General features: G+C 33.5%; 1 protein-coding gene across 1 annotated transcript in view; it reads right to left on the bottom strand.

Moving 5' to 3' along the window:
- LOC133192289 (DNA polymerase lambda-like) overlaps positions 1–18,214 on the bottom strand; it is a 79,241-nt gene that overhangs the window by 40,217 nt on the left and 20,810 nt on the right. The gene's annotated exons all lie outside the window — the stretch shown is intronic.

Genomic DNA, 18,214 nt, shown 5'->3' with positions numbered 1-18,214 from the left:
CACTGTAATATCAAACCTGATTAATTCAGTCCAGGGATATTTGACCCTATTTATTTAGGCCTTTATGGTAAATGAAAATCAATGTTTTAGACTAGAAACTTTATTATGTGTCAATATGTGAGATTGTACATTAATACATGAGCAAAAAAAAAAAAAAAAAAAAAAAATCCTGACCTACCAACCCTTCATTTATTGGGAATATTATAGGAATCAAACATAATTTTTTTAAAGCCTAATTAGCATTCTCATTCTGCTTATAATATTTGTTGCTTGTTTTCTTTGTTTGATAAAATACTGGAAAACATCTTTTGACATTCCATTAATGTCTGGTTTACATTTTATAATACAAAAGCACAACTTCTGTTATCTTAAGGAGGCTGGGGGGTCAACAAATTAACCACCAGATTTAACTTAATTTTTTAGATATGATATCTTAAGCTGTCAACTATCACTTGGCAAAGAAAAATTTCAAAAATTTTAGTTTTAAAAGTTGATCATTTTCTATATCTTCATATGGAGCTCTTCTTCTAAAGGAGATCAATATAGTCTAAAAATGGCCACAACCCCCCAGCCTCTTTAACAACTTTTAAACAATTGCACATTTATGTTTCATAAAATTGATATTTTGTTCGGGCGACCTGAAATTCATTCGGGCAACCTGCAATCAGTACCAAGGTTGCCCAAATGGCGAGACCAAATTTTGACGAGTGTCGAACCCTGTTATACCCTGTAAAGTTCAGTATATAAACATGATATACTGTAAACCAACTTTAACTTGCCTGCAAGAAAGATCTGCAATTTTCGCAACCTTCATTACTTGCAAATATTTCTCATTACAAACCAATCATAGGTTGTGATAGTGTATTATGGTAGAATATGTTTCCTTCACTGCAAAAATTAATGCTTACTGTTGCAGATGGATTTCAAGGTAAAGAATCCTGAATAAAAATTTTCGGGAATAATAGTTGGTTTACAGAATACATGATTGTGCAGTTGAACATAGGTATTTTGAACACTAATATCTCGAATACAGTGAATATGTCAGTAATTTTTTAAGTCCAAATCACTTATTATATTTAATAAGTATTTTAACCTTAACATCTTGAATCCTCCTGATATCTCCAAGTTTTTCCACAGTTCCATGGATAGTTCGAGATGAGGGGGTTTGAGTATCAGGGTTTGACATTTATTTTAACAAGTACTAGACTTGTCAGGCTACCCTCCATAATTTTTACTAACCATAAAATCACTTGCCCTGACCAAACTTCTTATAATTGCTAATTTTAATTGTTAACTTTTGAAACTATCTCTTGTGCGTGTCAAGAATCTGCCAGATTAGCCATTTTGAGTCTGGTTCATTAATTGGGGGACATTAATTATGAGCCTTAAAGACATTCAACAATTTATACTAAAATTAATATCCTAAATATTATTAAATTAAATACAGAAAGTGTTATTTGGTAAGTATTTATACCATATCAATACGTTTCAGCCCAGACTTGTCTACTACAGCTAAAAAAAATACACTATAAAAAATTTTTTATGGCTAAAAATAACAATTGTGTTATGAAGGGATTTCAACTTACAGAGCAATGGTTGTGTTTACATTTGTACAAAGAAGATAATTTTTTTTTTCAATTTTGAATATATTTATTCAAAAGACTGAAATGTACGAGGGTTGTTCGAAAAGTTCGTGGACTGATGTGATAAAATTAATACTATGTAGTCTATGCTTACAAAATTTTAAATGAACATAAAACAACAAAAGTTAAAGAAATCTTGAAAATTTTAGCTTGATACCTTGAATATTTACCAAATTATCATAAAATGAAAAAGACATTATATCACCCGGCGCTGTCGCCATTTAGTTTCATGACGTCATTGTTTTTCAATGTCCGCATTCTCTACCTCATACACTTATCTTGATGAGTTTTCTTGGAGTTAAGTAAAGATTTAAACCCGTCTTGTTTATAGTAATTTACAATGTCATAAACAGCTGATTTCAATGCATATAATATTGTAAATAGATCTGAAAGATCTTCACTTGATTATAACAGCATATTTGCTTGTCGGAGTTCAACATCTATCACACATGATCAACGTCACTTTTCGACGTGACAAACTTTGAACACCCTTACTACAAATCGACATTCACTTTTACATCTCTCGTCTCTCTAATCTTTTTCGGCATTTAAAAACAAATACTCTGAATGCATTTTATTTTTCAGTAGCCCATTTAGATATTTCCCAGGTATATGCCAGTTTTTCCAGAATGCGAAACTTTATAGAATGATGGAAAAAGAATTCCACCCCCCTTTCTGACGTCATTACAACCCCATAATTGTTTGGACATTTCATATAAATTTGACGATAAAATTTCATAGAACTTACAGAATGGGGTAAAAATTGCAAATTTTACGGTACAATTGTGTCATACCACATGAGTGAATTAACAGGATTTTTGAATGACGAATGCTCATATCAAATAAAGATTTTTTTTTTTTCTACATAACATTTAGGTAGAAAAAACGTAATCTTCGAGGTTGCGCCGCCTGGACATACCATTGCTTTCAAAAACATCAATAATTTATAAAAAAATAAAACTAATGATGTATAGTTTATTATATGAATAAAAAGGATGATGCTAATTAAATGTTAAAAAATTCATTGATGTATCTTAAGCGGTTTTAATTTTATGGCGCTAGTCCACGAACTTTCCGAACAACCCTCATATTTAACAGTTATCAACCTGACCAAAAGGTCTAGTTCACATACATTGCACACAACCATACCATTCATTTAACCAAGTTGGTCTGACGTGTCTTAGTGTTAAACCCTGACTGTATTATTATTTTTTTTCAAGATGGCAAAGTTCTTCATTTCAGATTACTGGTTAGCCATTTTTGGGAGACATGTATCAGTACTATAAAGACATTTATAGATAGGTTTATAAATACAATGCATCAGAATACATTTTTATGCCCCGCCATGAATATGGTCAGGACATATAGAGTTTGTCATATCCGTCTTCCTTCCTTCTGTCCTTCCATTATGCTTTGCATTTAGCACAGTTTAAAGCTCAGTTTTAAAGAAACTAGGATAGGATCTTTTTATCAAACTTCATATGCTGATACATACGGTGGTGAATTATTCAACTGCATCAGCATTTCATGATCGTGGCCTTTCCTTTGACCTTGACTTACTTTTCTTAAATTAGTGTTTAGCTCAGTTTTAAAGAAACTCTTCAAGATATTTTTTATCAAACTTCATATGCAGGGATCGACATTAACGGTTGTCCGATTGCCCGGGGCAAGTAAATTCTCAGTACGGGCAAGTGAAACTGCTGATGTACTTGTCCGATCGGGCAAGTGAATATTTGATAGATTTTTTAAATCTTACATTAGTTTATAAACAAAACAATAATTTGAACATTTGATTTCTACCAGGAATATATGACATTCTTTTTGTAGTCGGAAATTCCTCGGTAGCGCCGTTTATTCAAAAATCAGGTTCGTTATTCCATTTTTCTTTCTGGGTAGTTAACAAAACTGACTTCTTAACATTCTTATTATAAAATATGATATTTAAAAATAGCTCATTTATTTACTCACAGAACATAAAGAAAACCAGTTATTCTCAGCACACGATGTATTCTGATTAGGATATTTATGTTTCAAAACATGGCCAATGTTTTTCTTTAGCGTGGCTTCAGTTTTTCAGGGGGAAAAAATCTAAATTCACAAAAAGATCATTAAGAAAATAATTTTCAAAAATATGAATTTTATTTAAAAGGAGATATTGATGCATGGCAGTGTGAGTTTACAAGTATTTAAAATGTAGCATCACCTGCACATCAAGATATTTTTCTTGCACTTACCTTGCCAAATATAAAAAAAAAATATCTCACTTTATTTACAATAATAAATTAAGTTATCAGTTTCCCTTCTTTCTAAATTTTGGGCAACCAAGGTTTGTATTCAGACAAGTCAAAGTTTGAGTTCACTTGCCCAAAGGGCAAGTGAATCTGTAAGTTGATGTCTATCCCTGATATGCTAATACATACTGATGAGAGCTATTCAACTGCATCAACATTTTTTTACCTTGACCTTTCCTTTGACCTTGACCTCACTTTTCTTAAATTAGTATTTAGCTCAGTTTTTAAGAAACCATTCTGGATAGTGTTATCAAACTTCATATGCTGATACATACTGATGAGAGCTATTCAACTGCATCAATCTTTTTTTACTTTGACCTTTCCTTTGACCTTGACCTCACTTTTCTTAAATTTGCATTTTGCTTAGTTTTAAAGAAACCATTTAAGATATTTCTATGTAAGCTTATGCACTTAAACAGAATTTGGTGAGAATTTATCAACTATATCTCTTTTTTTAAGATTTCAATTTCAATTCTGAAGACCGTTCATGGTATCTCAATCAGTAGAGCGCTTGCTCCGTGATCGGGAGGTCTTGTGTTCGAATCCCGGCCGCGACTGACCTAAGTCATTAAAAAATGGGTAGCAACTGTTCCTTCGCCATGCGCTCGGCACTTTGAAAGTGAAAGTTGCGGGTCCTTTCGATGAGACCTTAAAAAGCTTGTCACAGCAGGCGTTGGCACTATAAAGATCCCTCACTGTTCAATGGCCCTGAGTGCCGAGTTAAGGTCAAAATTTGAAGCCCTTCACCGATATATGGTGACTTCTCTATATGAGTGAAAAAGTCTCGAATGGGACGTAAAACAACAAACAATCAATCAGTCAATTTTGAAGAAACCATTTAAGATACTCTTGTCAAACTTCATACACTACTATTTTATAATGACCAATTGATATTTGCCCCCAAAATCAAACTTTGACAGAGAAATGCATAATTATGTTAGATATGACATCAGGAAGATGACCTAAAGTCAAATTTTCCGTAACTTTTGTAAAATGATAATATCAATGAAATATGTTAATATTGTTATGGAGTAGATTTGTGCTGTATAAATTCTAGAGTAAAAATTGAACAAATTGTGTCCATTTTGTCCTCTTTCTGAAAAATAACACAAAATCTAAATAGTCTGTGACATCCTAGAAACAAAAATTGCCAATGACCTGCTTCGAAACCATGATATTTTTTGTTAATTCAGATTTTTTTCCCCTGCCATAAAATGGACAGGGGAATATAGTGTTACTCTGTTCTGTCATTCCATCATCATTCACTTCCCGTTCATTATCTCTGCAACAGTTGCATACATTCAACTCAAATTTGACATATGGATATGTCATTTAAAAATGCAGGTTAAGGTCGAATTTGGTTATGGTTCCATGATTTTTGATAGAGTTGTTTCTCTAGAACTTAGAAAAAAAAAAAAGAAACGTTCAGTTTCCACTCTCTTACTTTTGTAGGGATGTATGTATAAGGTTGAAATTGCATGTGCAGGTGTTTTACCAAAAAATACAGGTCAAGTTCAGATTTGGCCATGGTCCGATGATATTCGACAGAGTTATCTCTCTTGCATAATTGAACTTAGAAAAAATTCAGAAATTTTCAGTTTCTGCTCTCTAACTTTTGTAGGGATGTATGTACAGTATAAGATTGAAATATTTTACCAAAAAATACATGTCAAGTTTGAATTTAGTTATGTCCTCTGAACTTAGAAAAAAATCTTTTGTGCAAACAAATTTAAAACTGAATATTGCATTTGAAACTTATTTAGCTGCCTGCGGAGTCATTCGTAGCATTCGACACATCTAGTTCATGTCTCCCATGTGGCGCAGTGGTTAGAGTGTCTGCTCTAGGGTCACGGCGTAAGGAGTTGATCCTTACGTCGTGGGTTCGAATCCCACTGTGGGACGTGGAGACCGGTCCTTCGGATGAGACCGTATAAACTGAGGTCCCGTGTCGCAGTAGGTGCTGGCACGAAAAAGATCGCTCACTGCTCAATGGCTGTAAGTGCCGTGTATAGGACAAAATTTGCAGCTCTCCACCGGCAAGTGGTGGCGTCTCCATATGAGTGAAAAATTCTCTAGAGGGATGTTAAACAACATACAAACAAACAAACAAACATCTAGTTCATACAACATATACAATTCAGGACATTTCAAGAAATTTAAAAATATGACATTTAAGTAGGGGGGGGGGGGGGGGGGGGGGATTTATATAGCTCTTTTCATGTTGCATTACTAATATACCCTCGGCTGGGCATTCATGTCCTATGGACATCTTTCTTGTCTTTTCATTCTGTGAGATTTCTAATATTTAAGTTTTAATATGCTTATCATTTGAATGCCTACCAAGTTCATGATCTTGTAGTTGGTATTTCATAAATAACAAACTTAGAATACTGCCAAATGCATTTTACATCTCAGGGGGTGAGGGGTGTGCAATTAAAAAACTGGCAACCAGTTGTATTTTTTGTTGATATTTCCTACATTGCTTTAAATGCTCATGACCGATGCTTTCTTTTCAGATATTACCTAAAAACATCAAACGACGGGGGAAAAAAGAGGACTGCCCATTTCCGATATATCTTCACATAGCAACACCCAAAGCACTACCATCAAAAAATTAAAATCAATATTTAGGAAGAAAAAATGAAGACATTGATCATAAAGAAAAGAAGTTCGAAGAGTTTCGAATATTATGTCAAGTTGTCAACAACACCACAGATCTGGAAATGGGTTTTCTTGCCTAATAATTTATATTAAATGCATGTTCATGCATGACTTTTGATTTAGCTGTGTTCCCTGTATCACACATGATCCATCATGTATACATGTAGAGCAAGGGCAATGTTGCAACCATCACATCTTGTGTAAAACAACTTTTTATTGTAAGTTTGGATTTTAAATGCTTATGATTATACTTAAAATTGCAAGAAAAAGGACTGTACCTGTGTAAAGTACAATGCAGCAATATACAAAAAAGATTGTCAAACAATATTTTTGTCTTTGTTATTTGTGTCATACTGGTATACACTTATGTATTGGAACATGAGAAATCAAAAAAATATATATATTTCTTGATTTAAAGATGTAGTAAGTTTTGGGAAGTCTTGGAATTAGTGTTTGAAAGGTATATATAAACTATGTTGTGTATAAATCTGTACTTTTGTTATATCAGAGTGCATATTTTTTTAGATAACTAAAAGAAGTTAATAGAGCAATTTATCAAATAATCATCCAATAAGTAATGCATTCATTTCATAGGTTTTTTAATGTTAAGCGCTTTGATAGAGACAGTTGTAAAAGAATATTTTGTCATCTATATATATTGAGAATTTAAAGAATTTTTAAATCAGTCAGTGAAAATAATTCCTTATCTTTATACAGTCATGTATGTACAAATGCTTTCATGATGAAATGACTATGCAACGAATGGAATAAAACATGTCACTGTCTGGAATTGTTTACTTTATGCATTCATATCAAAGTTGGCCTGTGAGGAAGGAGAAAGGTTCATGAAGTAGTATCCTTAAGGAGGCTGGGGGGTCAACAAATTAACCACCAGATTTAACTTAATTTTTTTTAGATATGATATCTTAAGCTGTCAACTATCATTTGGCAAAGAAAAATTTCAAAAATTTTAGTTTTAAAATTTGATCATTTTCTATATCTTCATATGGAGCTCTTCTTTTAAAGGAGATCAATATAGTCTAAAAATGGCCACAACCCCCAGCCTCTTTAAGGAGTATATACAGTACTTTTAAATATTCAGCAAAATTTCTTTACTTGCATGTTGCCAGACATGATTAATTAATTATGAGTGTGAGGTTACAAGCCTTATAATTCTTTTATATGAAAATAATTTTAACTGCTAACATCAATTGTAATTGTCATGTTACCATGACAGTTTGTCATGATCCCAGCTAGCATTTTGGTGTGCTGAAATGTATCAATAATAAAGAAAAAGGTGGGAAATCTGTCTTGAAAAAAGGAAAATATTACAACGATTATTAAGAAAAAATAACATGAAAGAAAGCAAAGGTCATAACTATTATTATGTGAATTAATAATCGTAGCTCTCTGATTGGCTGAGATCCAACATGATAGAAAAAATACATGAATATTAAGTTCACCTGCACGTGACTTTCCAGGTGAAAATATGAATTTTTTAGCTGCAATAATGTAGCCCTCTCCAATATTTTTCATCTGATGAAAAAAAAAATGGAGAGGACTACATTGTTGCAGCTAATGAATATGGTCTACATTGGACTAAAAACACCCGTAGACGGAAGGGGGGGGGGGGGCTTTTTCTGAACGATGTCTACCATCGGTTAAGTATAAAATGTTCGTGGAAAGGCTTTTTGCACTCCCCTCTCCCTTTTTGATACAGTATAATATTGTCACCAGCGACATTATGTACCTCCCATAACTCCACATATTGTCGTCTGTTGGTATATCTTATTGCAGGTTGTACATATTTTCGCGACAAACAAAAATTGCGTACCATGAATGCGCACATATTAAGATACTGCTGATGATAATGCTGATGATACTGATGAGGAAAGTTAAGAAGGCTTGGTAGCAGATAGGTTGTACATACATGTGCATATCTCTTTATTTTGAAATATCTGATATATCTATCTAAATTGCATCCTACTATTAATTTAACTTTTAAAAAGTACACTGATATCCAATGCTTTTGAAGATTTAACCACCAATTTCACATACATGTAGCTTCTATGGAAGCAGGTTTATTGAGAAGACTTTTAATCAAAAGGGTCATGGGCCACAAGGCTTAACTGAGAAACTTTTGGCCTGCTCTTCTACATTAAGATCCCCCCCTCCCCCCCCCCCCCCCCCACCAATACACACTGTACATGTATTCGGATGTAAATTTCTGATCGCCTTTTGTGACCCAACCCTATATACATGAATTGATAAAAAATGAATCTTTTCTAGTCTCTACCATTAAATCTTTCCACTTTAGTACGGTTCCTTATGGCTTTGCTGTTCTTTTAAAATCTACACCACCTAAGGAAGCTTCCACACAAGTTTAAGCTTTTTTTTGGTCTTGTGGTTCTTGAAAAGATTTTAATGACCCTACCATATTTTTGCCTTTTCTTGATTATTTTCCACAAACAGTGATTAAAAAAACTCACTTGAGCTTCCAACTCAGGTGAGCTAAAATGTGGACCCCCCCCTCCCGACCACCACCATGATTATATTGGCACATGTAAAAGAATAGCCAAAAAAAAATCTATAGATACCCCCGCCAAAATCGATCCTATCAAAGAGCCTGACATTATTTCTTTTATTATCATAGCAACTAAAGTAGATTTCAAAAAAATCCAATTAAATACGACTGGTAACGTTTATTTAACCCTTGCTCTCTCATTGCAATTGGCTAGTAACAAGTAAGACGGCATGAACTGCTTATAACGATTTTGTATCATTTCATCATTGAATTATATATTTAAACAATGATTATTGTTTTTGAGATCAATAAGATGTACGAAAGCCTATTAGGATCAAACTACGGTAAAAAAAAAAAAAATTTAAAAGGCGTTATAACGCGGAAAAAGGCGCAATTACGCCTTTCCAAAAGGCTTTATTACGCCTTTTTAAAAGGCATTATTACGTCTTTCCAAAAGGCGTTATTACGCCTTTTATTTTTCAATACATGACTTATACTTAGCCCACCCTGGGGGGCTGATTATAATTAGATTTCCAGGAAAAAAGAATCCAAATAGATTGCCTGTTTTTTCTAAGAGGAAAGAAAAATATCTATTTAACATGAATCTTCAATACACGGCCAGCAAAGCCCAAAGCTGGCTCTGCCTATATCCTGGATTTTCACAAGTAGAGTGTTGACTTCTCTTATACGCTTGCAAACGGCTGTCTGCAAGATGTGCAGGAATATAGAAAATACTATAATTTATAATATAATTTATAATATTAAAACTATAATCTAAATATTGCATAAATAAAGATGGTTTGGTTCAATCTTTCATATATTTATTATTTTAAATAAGCGCCTTTCCATTTTTGGATATATCTCCTTTTCAAACAGGCCGGTAGTACGAATGCGAGTGTGTGTGTGTGGGGGGGGGGGACGGGGGGGGGGGCTCTCCCACCCCACTTTTTGGGAGAATAGTCTTGCTATAGTTTAAATATAAAAATCATTTATTGATGGCTTGGTCTCTTAACATTTTGTTATGACGCCTTTTAATTTTTTTTACCGTAGTTTGATCCTAACAGGCTTTCGTAGCGATGATTTAGCGACTTCGATGTACAATATTCATCTCGCCCTTCGGGTTCAGTGAATATTGTACTCCTCAGGTGGCTAAATCATCGTGTTGAACTCAAAAACAGCAATAATAATTGTATGAAATAATTTATTAGAGACAAAATGTGTAAATGTTCACAGTACCTATTGTCGTCGACGACAGTATGTGCCGATGTTTCACTGTACATTTAATTTATCGTCCATTATGCAGAAGGAAAATAAGGCATTGTCGCCGGCGACAATATGTACCGATGGACGAAAATATGTGCAATGGGGGTAGGTACATATTGTCGCCGACGACAATACGAACAGAAGCACAATAGGCCTATGTACCTTCACACCCCTTAACATGAAATAAAATTTGGATTTTGGAATTTTTTTTACCCCAACCCCCTCCCCCCAGGTTTCAAATCAATGCAACGTGCCTGATATTTTTTTCCAATTGTATTAAAAATACAGATTCAGAAATTCCAAATTAATACAACTATATTGTTATTTTTATTTTATCTTTAGCAAATGTAGACAAGAAAGGTTGCATGTTAGGTTAACAAGTTTGTATTATTCAATCATTGAATCAAATAATAAAACGATTATACAGTTAAACTACATTGATATCTCTAATACCATGGATATGTCGAGGTGAGATGGAAGTCCCCGATTCTTTTTCTATGCATTTTTACACTAATATCTCGAATCCTCCGATGTCTCTCGGTTTTTTCTTGGTCCCATGGAGGTCGAGATAGCAAAGTTTGACTGTAATGTTGTTTTTCCAGGTCAGTAGGATGATTTATACACACATAAACACGAATGACATTTACAAACAAGTTATACCGAAGGAGAGGGAGGGGTATACTGTTTTACACTTGTGTGTCTGTATGTCTGTCCTTTTGTCTGTCTGTCGGTAACAAATTTTCTTCGCAGTTTTCTCAGCAACTACTCATCGCATATGCTTAAAATTTTAGCACACTCTTTCTTTAGGCATGTCATTTGTTGGGATTCATTTTTGTACGAATCTGATTTCATGTTCTTCTTTATTCGTGCGTCTGTCTGTATCAAATTTCCGTCGCAGTTTTCTCAATAATTACTCTTTGCAGTTCACATGAGAGCGTATATTCACATCAGATTACTAGTGAGCATTGCCTCACAGACTTCTTGTTTAATATGTGTCCAGAGTTAGAAAATTAAATACCCCTACACAGTGTACAGTAGCAAAATCTAAGATCCTACCAGCTAGGGTATTGCACGCAGGCACGTTATATATTTATATTTATATGAAAATTGTAAGCCAATTGGGTGAATCGTTCTCTCTAAAGAATGCAAATGTAATTTACTAGAACTATACTGACTGCCTAACTTATCGTAATGTTCAGGATAAAGACTATTTTTTTTTAATCAAAAGCCAAACAATCATGGACAAGAGTTATATCACTTGCATCGGAAGCGGGTGGAAATGAAAAGATACACATAGGGAAGGGGTCCCTTGTTTCTTGAACTTGTTTGTTAATAGCTTGCCTCGTTTTAGATATTGTTCATACGTAGAGCATACTCTTGCGTATCGAATCAACTGAGAAACATAAATTCCATATGCAGGTAATAAGGGTATCATTGCTACATAAGTAAGGGAGGTTAACGATTGAAAAGCTGAAGTCATTACATTTATCATAAAGCTTTGTTGTTAGGTAACTATAGTGACTCGCCAGGTCTGGTCTTCAAATTAGTAAAAATTGATTATACGGCAAGTACTACAGGTACTTTCAGTGGCACAAGGAGAATGAAAAAGAATTGAGGCTCTGAAAATTGAAGATGAAAATGTTGCGGTCATGGATTTGCAAGAGATATTAATAATAATTATTTTTTTTTTTGCACTACATTATATCAAATTGCACAACTCACTATCTCGTGAAAAGTACTCTTCCCCCCCCCCCCCCTCACTTTTTTCTGAGTACAGTATTTTGCTATAATAAAATTTCCACTGGCAATTTCCAGGAATTGGACAGAAGATTACCTTTTTTTCTTGTCTGATTTTTTGGGAAGTTGCCCCCCTCCCCCCCCCCCCTTTTTGACACCTTTCCTCGGGACCTGTATATCGTTAACACCTCTTATTACATATCCTTAACGCGACTTGCAAGGGATATTTTTTTATTTGCTGTACCTTTTTTTGCTCTGGAAGTGTACTGAACCAACCAGAGGACTTGTATATGGTATTGAGAGTTGACTAGTATGCATGATTAAATACTGCATGTAGTTATTAAAAGATATCACATTGAAAATTTTCACCCCAAGAAAACGATTGTCAACCTAGGCGCAGCCGAGGTTGAAAAGGGTTTTGGAGGGGTTGACAATTTGTAATATTGATAATAAAACGGGAATAAACAGGCGGGTATAGGGTGAAGATTCGAGCTAACCCATTCCCTCAATAGAACCCCTTGTTTATATATGCAAATATTTGTTACCCCCTCCCCGTAAAAATATAGGATTGTATATCCCCCTATGTTTGGGCTTTCTACGGGTCTGCGTACTGAAGAATTTTTTTTTTAAGCTGATACTAAAAGATATCAGCTGTTTCAGAGAGTATGGTGCAAACTGCGAAAAATTCAAGATATAGTGTATGCGTCCCAAACACTGAAATAGGAATTTGAACGTTGCTGGTTGTTGAATGATCTAAAACAAAGTATGAAAAATTATCTTCATTATCACTAATAATTTAGATAGCATACGATTTGCAAAGCATTTCCACCATGAATTCCATATTATACAGATACACATTACTGATGGGCCATTAAATAAAATGATTGCACAGATTCAAGTTAAAAATAATCGTAAGAAAATCATGATGTACGAACAAGATATTATGGTGACATATTTCTGCCACTACTTGTCAGATGTAAATATGTCAACTTGTCGAATAATTATTGTCGACTTGTCAAATAATAGCCATCAGGACCAGGAATTCGGTATCTTGTTATTAAAGTATGTTAAAGCCACTAACTGATATCTACTTGTCATCAAAATATCTGTCAAGTCAACATAATATTCTGAGAAGTCGACATAATTATCTGACAAGTCGACTTGTTAGATGTTATGCCTACTTGTCAGATACTGATGTCGACTTGTAGTATATTATGTCGACTTGTCAAAAAATTATGTCAACTTGTCAAAAAATTATGTTGGCTTGTCAGATAATACGAGGGTCATTAAAAAAATTCGTAGAATCCTGGAAATTGCCAGTGCTCGACCTTACAACATCAAAACGGGGGGAGGGGGCAACCAGCATCTACCGGAAATTTTACAATAGCAAAATACTATACTCAGAAAAAAGTGGGGGACCAGGCGGAAAAGAGGCCGGAAAAGAGTACTTTTCACGAGATAGTGTAAGTTGTGCAATTTGATATGTAAGCCCCCCCCCCCCCCCCCGCGTTCTGGCTTGGTCAATATTCTTGCAAATTTTAGGTATAATAAATAATTATTTGAACCTGGTTGGATAACTTTTCGATGATGAAGTCACGTCAGGATCTGAGATATAGACGTTTTAAAGATTTTTAGGGGTTGTGTCTTGTTCTCAAAGTTTCTCGTAAATATAATAAAAGGGAAATGGGTCTTTTAGAAATAATAGATGAATGATTGTTTAAAAGCACAATTTTGTTTCTTTTTTTATTTTATCCAATCTGTTATAAGTTTGATATGTAGGTGTCCATAAGTGACTTTCAGCATCGCATTTTTCTTAGGGAAAAGGGAGTAATTATGATTATTAAGAGGTATGGCAAAAATTTGTGCATTTTATACAGTTTTTTTTAATTTGAATTGTATTAAATTTTGTAAAGCTACTTTGGTCAAAGTATAGTAAGTTGGCTATTGTTGCTTAGATCAGCGATATGGCCCATGTGCACGTGCCTCTCATCTTTAATATACATTTGTAATATAAATTTTTTTTTCAGGAAAGCTTGTCTCAATTTTTTCATCAATTTTACGTTAACTCAAATTTATTGAGAGAAAGTGCACCAATTTCATACCAGTTATGTAAATACATATATTTGGGTAGGAAAGATAAGGAGTTTGGCTAAGGGATCTTCTAGCTATCTTCTCTTGTTCTCGATGAGGGTAGATCAATTCATCAGTTTTTCGAATGAAATATAACAACATTATGCTGTCTATTACATGTACTAAAATCTAAGTCCAGAATTTTTGTTTTATACATGGTTTTTTTTTTCAAAGTGCGTTGATTTTGTCCCAGTTTTAACGCACTTTCAAAATTTTACACATCATATTACACATCATTTTTTGATGTAAAAAATATATATTCATACATGTATTTGGTTGAAAAAATGGAGGAAAATTGATCATGATTCTTTTATTTACCAGTTCACTAGAATATTTTTTCATCAAATGCAATAAAAGTATTTTTAGAATCCAGAGTTTTATGCCTATCCAACTTTTACAGTGTTTATATTTAATAACACGGAAAAATAACTCTAGAATAGAATTTCCCTTACAGAAATCCCAAATCAGATTCATTTTTCAGGGGGAAATCCTGCTCTGTGTAATAGTTATAGAGTGCGATTTCCCCCTGAGCCTTAACCCCCCCCCCCCCCCCCAATAAAATATTATGGCTGTACTTATACATGGAGGGGAGGGGGCGTTAGTAGTTACAAGTGTCCCTACTTCAAAATTGCGACCAGTTCTATTAAAACAGACGAGGTATAAAAATTGGAAATTTTAAAATTTAAGATATTTTTTCTCAGTAACTGTTCAACCAATACTATTTAAGCATTAAACTCTTTTCATCTGGTCAAACTAGTGTCGTGTCACCCTTTTGGGTGACCGCACTTATTTTGGGAAATTGTTAGTCATGTTTCATATTTTATTTGATAAAATGAAATATGTCAGAAAGGACACTAGTTTATGAAAAAATGTAATTGTTTGCACAATTTTTCAACTGTATCCGTGGAAACAAAAAGAAATTTTATTTGAAATGCTTTTTTTCCTCCTATATATAGTATTTCAAACGATATATGCATAAAACTGACGTGTACATTTTGTAAGTGTCTCTCCAAGATTCTAATATTTTAAAAATACAAAAAATTGCTGCCGTTGCCATGGAACTAAAAATGGGTTATTTATTTCTAAAAATTCATTTTGCAAAAATTTAAGAGAGCTCTCTGCTTTCAAATCCAAAATTACACCGCTGGGGTCGAGGGGGCATACTTATAAAAAAAAAAAGGGAGCAGTTTTTCTTAAATTGTATCACGGTGAAATTTATGATATATCAATATAAGTGACACGTTTTTAAATGTTTTAGCTAATGAAGAAATATACAATGTACATTATGCATAAAATTATCACTCAAGCCAATTGCTTGATCATCATCAACATCATAAAATTAAAAAACGAAAAAAAAAAAAAAAAACAAACAAACAAACAAACAAACAAAAACCCTGACAATTATTCCTTATATTTACATAATTCCGTAAATTCACGTGTTCGATCTAAGCCCGCCCACTTCTTTCTAGCTCTCTATGTCTCTTACTCCTGTGCCGCACATGATTTTTTTTTTAAACCACACCTTTCGATGAACCAATAGCTTTATAAAGAAATCAAGGTTTTTTTTTAATCATTTGTAGTTTTATCTCCTACAGTACAGAGAGCTTTGAAATGTAAATGTAAAAGATTTAAAACACACGAGGCACCCCATGATAATTTCCATGGTCCCTGCCCATTGACGTTAGACAGCCATAAGATATTGGCATGCATATTAGGCACTTGACCTTTCACTCGGCAAAATTTACATTCAGTTGTAAATATTCAGAAATCAAAACACTTCACTTTCAAAGAGTAAACAAAGAGAGACCAGTTGGAAATATAAATATATAACAATAATGTTAGACTGAACTATGCAAACGGATATCGACAATACAGTGAATATGATTTTGTAAATATTTTACCCAGATGAGAATAAGGAATCTGCTTGGAAAACAAATTCGTTTGAATTAAAAAAAAATATATATCAATACGGGGCTTCAAAGAAAATTGGTCTGTGTTTAAAAAACACGACAGCCTTTTGGAACACATATTAAAGTGGCATTAAATTTAAAATTGCCTCTGATATCCATGTTTTTAAAACGCTTGTCTTAAGAATAAATGATCCAGATTTATTTAAACTTTTTATATTGATAAAACTGCATGGATATGATTTTTATATTATTGCAAAATTTTCCTTTCATAAATTCCTACTTTCAATGGAAACCGCAAAGACGGGATTGTATGAAACACCATACATGTACATATATGTGGCTTGATGTCATGTGATGTGGTACAAAATGTTACATTTAAATAAATCTGGGTTTTCTTTCCACGATTTTAAAGCGTCAGTGGCTTAAGACGATCAACTCAACCAAACGAGCAAATATTTGTAAGAAGTAGAAGACCCAGAGATCATATCTTTTTTCAAAAAAAAACAAACAAAACAAAACAAAACAAAAAACAGGCCCCCTCAAAAAAGCAAATGTGCTGCTTCATTTTCGTTGTTGTATAGTGAAAATTCTCTATTGTGAGTCATCCCCTGGCTATATACATGTATAGTGAGTGCTTTATCATAGGGCTGCATTTCATGTCCGGAATTTTTTGAAATTTTCAATTTTTCATTTCCGACATTTTATAGTTTTCATTACGACATTTTCAAGTTTTCATCTCCGACATTTTCCAGATAGTGCTTTTCGGCAAAGAAAGCAAGATTAAAGACTTCACTTATAAAAAAAAATTAAAGAATCTCATGGAAAAAATCATTGAAATCCAAATAATGAGTTTTGCTTACCTACCAACAAAGCGAAAATAATAAAGATTTTTTTCTCTTTCCCTGAGGCACTTGTAAGTGTTGTGAACTTTCTCTCATCTCCTTTTCAAATGTTCGGTTTAAGGACATACACAACGTAGTTTGAACTTTACTGCCTTTTTCCATGGAGTTGAAGAGTTCCAATACTTGAAGGAACTGTGTGCTATATTTTTATTTCTCAATATATGGTGTTGTACATTTCTTCGAAACAAGTTTGGATTAAAAAAAAAATCTAGAATATGTATTTAGTAATTTTAATATATTTTTCTTTGAATCATTCAAGAATTTTCATCAGTTGATATCTTTTCAAAACCCTTGGTAATGCATGCTGATTTTTTTGTCTACGAACATCTGATGGCATTATAATCTTAAATTAAGAATATCTTGAAAAATTATCAGTAGGTAAGGTACATTGCGTATGTCCGTATGTCCTTAAGTTTGAAATCAGATATGTTGGAATGGAAATTACAAGACATATTTTGAAAATGTGGTTTGAAATAAATTCATTTAAAATTCCATTTCCACCTACTTGTTTAACATTAAATTGCCGGAGAGGTACACAGCAAAAATTCCGGAAATGAAAAAAAAAAAATAAATGTCGGAAATGAAAATAAAAATTGTCGGAAATGAAATAAAATGTCGGAAATGCTATGCAAAATTCCGGAAACGAAATGTAACGTATCATAGTTCTGGGTTTTTGTTTGTTTGCTGTAATTTTTTTTTAATTTTGATTTACCGTTAAGATACTTTTGAGTTCGTACGAAAAATTAAACGTGATGTGCAGTCATGATTATACTTGTACATTTATTGACTGGGTTCGAGGGCAACATGCAATTTGTTGGACCTATGACAAGGCCTAAACTGTTTGTCTGAGGCCGTTAGGCCGATGGCAAACCGAGAATCGTTTACTTTATATTATGATGTATTTTGCTCTCCCTTCCACGTTTGCGACAAAGATGATATCGGGCCAATGACGAATTAAACTATCAGACATCTACTACTTGGTTAACCCATATGATGTGACGTTAAAAACGTCAAAGCGGTCCAATATCTAATCGACCAGTCCAACATCTCATCAAGAGGTGCTTAATAAAAATTTTTGGACCACACAGTGAAACTTACGAAATGTTAAGACTTTTAAGATATAGCTAGATTTATACAGGGAGCAATTTTAAGG

Source organism: Saccostrea echinata, unplaced genomic scaffold (assembly GCF_033153115.1).
Source record: "Saccostrea echinata isolate AGI-Se365-2 ecotype Australia unplaced genomic scaffold, CSIRO_AGI_Sech_v1 ptg000025l, whole genome shotgun sequence".
Taxonomy (NCBI): Eukaryota; Metazoa; Mollusca; class Bivalvia; order Ostreida; family Ostreidae; genus Saccostrea; species Saccostrea echinata.
Note: the sequence above shows the minus strand (reverse complement) of the source record. Positions and strands in the feature narration are given on the sequence as shown.